Source organism: Furipterus horrens, unplaced genomic scaffold (assembly GCF_987537825.1).
Source record: "Furipterus horrens unplaced genomic scaffold, mFurHor1.1.pri manual_scaffold_2, whole genome shotgun sequence".
Taxonomy (NCBI): Eukaryota; Metazoa; Chordata; class Mammalia; order Chiroptera; family Furipteridae; genus Furipterus; species Furipterus horrens.
In genome coordinates this window covers 13,356,616-13,362,615 of record NW_028327172.1, presented here as the reverse complement: position 1 = coordinate 13,362,615, position 6,000 = coordinate 13,356,616, and the positions used below count along the sequence as shown (strand labels likewise).

At 53.3% G+C, this 6,000-nt stretch overlaps 1 protein-coding gene across 1 annotated transcript in view; it reads left to right on the top strand.

Moving 5' to 3' along the window:
* Window positions 1-972: 972 nt before the first annotated feature.
* Window positions 973-6,000, top strand: part of PRDM11 (PR/SET domain 11) — a 79,616-nt gene continuing 74,588 nt past the window's right edge. Inside the window, exon 1 of the mRNA XM_090262308.1 lies at window positions 973-1,028. The gene's annotated coding sequence lies outside the window, so the exon portion shown is untranslated. The remainder of the gene's footprint in view (window positions 1,029-6,000) is intronic.

Sequence of the window (6,000 nt, the reverse complement as noted above, 5' to 3'; positions counted from 1 at the left end):
TGAAAATTCCCCGTCTCTTCCACGCTACCTTCCGTCTCTCTGTGGTGTTGAATCCCATTTCACAGATGGAGAAGCCAAGGAACCGAGCGAGTGAGCACAGCTTAAACGTCTTTCCCAAGACAGACAGGGACCAGCCAGTCCGGTTCTCAGAATCTCAATGCCGGCAACACATTTCCATTTGACGAACACGTGCGGTTCGCGACTTTAGAATCGCATCCCACGTAAATAGTTAACATTTTAAACGAACCCCCAAGCCCCTTACCCTCGGCTTTCAGCGGGATGCCTATGTTTTATAACTTTGTTATCTCCCGGCTGCTGGGCATCCGAAGGGTTAAACGGGACCGGGAAGGGGGCTGGCAATGGGCGGCAGAGCCTCGAAAGGGTTAAAAATATCGACGCGTTTATCCCTCTATTTGGTTCAAAGTGGGCAGCGACGGGACCCGGGGAGCCTGCGATCCCCCACTACGGAATGACTTTTTTAAATGCTAGAACTTTAATTCCGACCAGAAAAAAAAAAAGTGTCCCAGTTCGAAAGTTCTTTTAACCTTTTCTTTTTTCATTTATTTATTTTTTTCTCGATTTCTCCCCGGGCTGGATTACAAAACTCGCCCTCTCTCTTTGAGTTCGTGGAGCTAGGGTTCCCCCCGCCGGGCCGCGCGCGGGGCGGGGGCCGAGGGGGCTCCGGGAGTTTCCTCCGGGGCCGGGCTGGGACGCGGCTGGTGAGTCCCGGCTCCGGCCCCTGAATTGGGGGGTCCGCGTCTGCCCCAAACGCCGCTTTCTTCCGTTTTCCATGTCATTTCCTGTACTAATAAGATGGTGGTCAAAGCAGGGGAGGAGAGCAGCAGCGAGTCGCCGCCGCCGCCGCGCCGAGGCTGGCGCTGAAACTTTGCCTCGCCGGGGACCGAGCGCCGCAGCGCGGCCGCTCCCGCCGCGGGGCCGCCCGCCGGGGCCGCGCCGCCTCCGCCGAGCCGCCCGCCGGGCCGCCTGCGCCGCCCGGGCCCCGCGGCTGCCGCAGCATTCCCGGGAAGGTGAGTCAGCCCCGGTAGCCAATGTGGCCATTGAAAATGGCTTCGGAAAGCGCTCGGCAGTTTGCCAGCGAGCGCGGGGTCCGCCGGTGCAGGGGCTGCGAGCGGCTGCGGGGCGTGCAGGCGGCCGGGGGCTGGCGCCGGTGGAGCGGGGGCCGGGGTGGCGCGGGTGCGGGTCGGGGGGAGGCGGCTCGCCCCGGCCCTGAGGTGGGTTAACCCTCGGCAGGTAGCTGCCGCCGCCGCCGCCGCCGCCGCTGCGGGATTCGGGGGGCCGCCCCTCCGCCTCCTTCCTCCCCTCCTGCTCCTCAGTTCGCTCGCCTTGTTACAATGTAGCCTTTTCTCGGCGAGGACGTCCCGCCCGCTGACGGACGTGGCCGTCGACCAATGGGAGCAGCGGCCCGGGCAGAGCGTTCGGAATGAGAAAGCGGCGACACGCGCGGGGCGGGGCGCCGAAGGCTCCTGGAGGGCAGGCTTGTCGCGGCTGCTGGCCTAGTTCTGGGGGGCACTTTCGGCTGGGCACCTGGGGGTGACGTGCCGGGCTCGGGTTTTTCAGAATGCGGGAGGCCTTTTCTGTCGCGGTGCACGATTTCCCGCTAAACGTGGCCGAGCCGGCGGCCGTTTCTTTAATATGTTTTAAATCTTAGTTGCGGTGTAGATTCTGGGAAATCCCTCCGGAGTGTAGCCTCCATCTCCCAGACTTGCAGTCCCCAAGGTACTCTCATATGCAGAAACTGCGGAAACTTCGCGGCCAATGACCTTTCCCCGGTCAAGGCCAGCACGCCCTGGGCAAGTCGCTGCAAGGAGAATACTAATGTCTTGGGCTCCGGGTGCTGCTGGTTGAAAAGTTGCCTGGGTCTTGAACCGGGCTGGGCGATAGGGGTTTAGACCCCCAGGATGGACTGAGACTTGGGGAGAAAGATGCTAAACCTCTCTTCCTTCTTAAAGGTTTGCTTTGCGTGGAGAAAGGCTGTGGTATATAATTTAGAGTGGCTGAAAAGAAACACACCCAGTTCTTTGTGCGTGGGGACAGGATACAATAATGAGAGTGCTCTTGATGCCTGGAAACCCTTTAGACTTTGGGGGTTTTGTCTGTGCTGGGGCAAAAAAATTTTTCCATGGAGCATCCTGCCTGTGGCACCTAAGCTTGCCTTTGCTCACATTCCCAGTGAGGGGGAGGAAGCTATTAGGGGGTGGGGTGGCATCCATGGGTCAGAATTAACAGGCTGTGGTCTTCCTTGGGGAGTGTGGCATGGTCTTTGCCCATGAACTCTTGATAGGTGGGCAAGCAGAGTGCTCTGTTGGCACATGTCTGAAAGTCTTCCCTCTGGGAATACAGCCTTGGCACTTTGCATTAGTTTAATGGAAAGGAAAGGGGCTTTTCTATTGGAATCCTTCCATAGTGGACTTGGTACTGTTATCTGACCTGCCTTAACCTTGCTTCTCCATCCCTAAAATGGGGCCAGCAAAGCCTGTCTGTCAAGGCAGTTGTGAGATCACATGAAATGGCAGGGATGAAATGCCTAGCTGATGGCTGACACATGATTTAAGAAGTGTTGTTCTCTCTCCCTAGAATTAGTGCAGAATATATTATCCTGAATATCAGAATTGCCTGACAGGCCCCACCCAGGTCCATCCAGTCCCAAACCAAAAGGGACTTCAAGGAGCAGCTGGGACATGTTCTAGTTCCCTTCCCTAGAGACATTCTCAAATATATGAGGCTCCCTTCACTTGTCCCAGGAGCCCTTGATCAGCCATCACAACCATCTCTTATATATCGTTTTGATTTGAGTGACAGTTCTGTCCTTTAGACCCCTTGGTTTGAGGTATTTCATAAATTTGTTCTCCAGTCCTCACCTGTACTCGGCGGCGGCGGCGGCGGCGGCGGCGGCGGCAGCCGTCCGTCTCGAGAGAGACGATGGCGTAGCTTCTTGAGAGTCTATCTGCACCGCCGAGAATGGCTGTGCAGTCCGACTCGGGAGTGACAATCCCTGCCGCACTTGGTACAGGTGAAGGCAGATGGCCGTTGTTGCTGCTGTTGACGCTGCTTCCGCCTCGATCTTTTCTGGACCGCCTCCTCGTTGCGCGCAGCCTCTGCACGTGACGTACCTTGCCTGACCGCGAGCCTCCAGGCTAGGCGGTCGTCTGCTTGAACTTCCCATGTGTTGAGATTGATGGAGCATTGTGTCATGTCCTTTTTGCAGATGTCTTTGAACCGCAGTTTTGGGCGCCCTGTCATCCTCTTACCTTCTGCTAGCTCGCCGTAGAGGAGGTCTTTGGGGATATGGCCTGCATCCATTCTTTTGACATGGCCGAGCCACCTGAGGCGTCTCTCGCTAAGAACTGCATGCAAACTGCTCATATTGGCTCGCTTCAGCACCTCGGTGTTGGGGACCTTACTAGGTTATTGGCAAGTATGTAAGAAGTAAAGACTGCTGGACTAGGAGTCAGGATTCAAACCTGCTTATTCAGCTGCCTCCTTCGCCTGCCTTCTTGGCTCTCTCATAGTCATGACCAACACATGGAGTCCAAGGCTGTCCCATAATCTTCCTCCCTAAACCTCCTCCAGGACTCTGATCCTGGCCAAGGCTACCACCATCCTACTAGCCCTTAAAGCAGAAAGCTCGGTGACTGTATTCCCCCAATTCATTCCATCTCCAGATCTAGGGAACTTCAGCCTATATGTAGACTCCATCCACTTCTTTCCATCTCCTCCCCAGCTTCATAGTCAAGCCACCATTGACTGTTGCTGTTGTGCTGCTATTGCCCACCTACGTCCTTCCCTCCATGCCAATCTCAGCATCTGCATCACAGTCAAGAGTGTCTGTTCCAGAGATCACATCAGGCCTCCCATGTCCTGCTTAAGGCACTGAAAAGTCTGCCCAGTGCTGTTAAGATAAAGAACCAAGTTGTTACCATAACCTGAAAGCCTTTGACTGACCTGGCCACTGCCCATTCTCTGGCCTCATCTCTCCGCCTCCATTGTATCTCTGCACTCCAGGCCTTGTTCTCTCCTACAACCCTTGATGGTCCCTCCTTCTGAAATAGCTGTGATCTAATGAATGAATTAAGGTTGGCAAAGAGGATGCGGGAGAGTGGTGGTCCTTAATGTTCTCCCTTAAATATTTCTAGTTCATCCAGGCGCATAGTAGAATTGAATCTAGTGCTTGGGCAAGGCCATGTGACGGGCCAATGAGTTGTGAACTGTTGTGATACATGTCACTTCTGGGCCAAAGCATTTAGTTGCTAGTATGGACCCTCCATACTAGCACTCCAGAGTGCTCTTTTCCTGTGGTGTGGCAACTGGCAGTAGGTGGGATGGTGGCTGCTTCTGCCAGCCTGGGTCCCTGCATCACTACATGAGTGGAGCCCCTTGATGTCCCACAGTGAACATATAGCGCGAGTGATAACTAAACTTTTGTTGTTTTAAACCACTGGGATGTGGGGGTTGTTTGTTACGGCAGCATACACTAACCTAGTCTGCGCTGACTTACACAGTGGCTAGGGTGGTGTTACTGGCAGGGACAAATACACTTGACCTTTGAACAATGTGAGGGTTAAGGGTGCCAACCCCACCCCTAGCAAAATCAGAAATCTGCTTATAAGTTTTGACCCTGCAAAATGTAACTACAGTCAATCCTCCAGATCTGTGGATTCCCAACTGAAGATTGAAAAAGTTGGCCTTTGAACAACATAGGTTTGAACTTTATGGGTTCACTTATATGCAGAGTTTTAAATCTATATTGTTCAAGGGTCAATGGTACACACAGACTTGGGAAGGCTCATTCTCTGCAGCCAGGATGACCTTTTTGATAAATCTGAGTCTGTTAACCCCTGTCTGAACAACCTTCATAGACTCCCATTGCTGTTAGATTTCTCCTCTCTCCAGACCCTATGGGGACAGTGTACCATATTCCTCTGTTTGTTATGTTTCGCCTAACATGGTACTTTCCTCCTGTAGTCCTCTCTGTTATGACCACACATTCCACTCTGCTGCTTAGGCCTCCTCATTCTTCATCTTTCAACTTCAACATCACCTCTTCAGGGAAGCCCTCCCTGATTAGGTTGAACCCCACATTACAGCCTCTCATGGACCCAGGTACCCCTCCTTTGTAGCACTGCTCTTAGTAGCAATTTTACATTTATTGGTGGAATTATTGATTGCAGTCTTACTCTTTCATCAATCATAAACACTGTGAGGGCAGGGCCTGAGGTGGCCTGTGCATGCCCCTGTATATCCAGTGTCTGCACACAAGAGCTGCTCAATAAATACCTTCTGGCCAGTCCCTGAGCATTGACTGTTGGCTCACTTTGTGCTAGGGGCTAAGGACAGGATTAATGGACGCTGCTTCCCTGGGGCATGGGCAGGCTGCAAGGAGGTGTCAGGCATGGTGGGCAAAGCGACTGGTCTGTAGAGTACAGGTACTATACTCCCCGTACTTATTGGTGACCAGCTCCAGAAGGACCATTTTTTTTTCTGCGATATATGAGAAGAGATTCCAGGAGGGCAGGAATGTGAGATTTAACAGACCTTTGAGGTCTCTGCTCATTTGTAGAGAATGTGATTCAGGGAAGGGCCACACAGTAGGAGATCCAGGGATGGTGCAGGTGAAGATAATGACGATGAGGGCAGTTAATATTTATGGAAGACCTATTGTGTGCCTGGCATGGTACTTAGCATGTCACATCCTTATGCAGAGAACAGCTCCACGGTAAGGATTAGTATTTCCATTTCACACATGGGGGAACTGGGGCCCCAAGAGGTGAAGTAAGGGATTCAGGGCTACACGGTGGTATGACCAGGATTGGAACCCTGGCAGTCTGATGTCACATCCTTAGGGATGTACCTTTTAGAGTGTGGGCAGAGAACTGCAGACCCACCAAGGAGAAGCCCCTTTGGAAATGTCACATTGGGTTATAAAGCCCTCCCTGGAGAACAAGTTTCCAGGAGGTAACACCCCCTGCCCCCGACATTGGG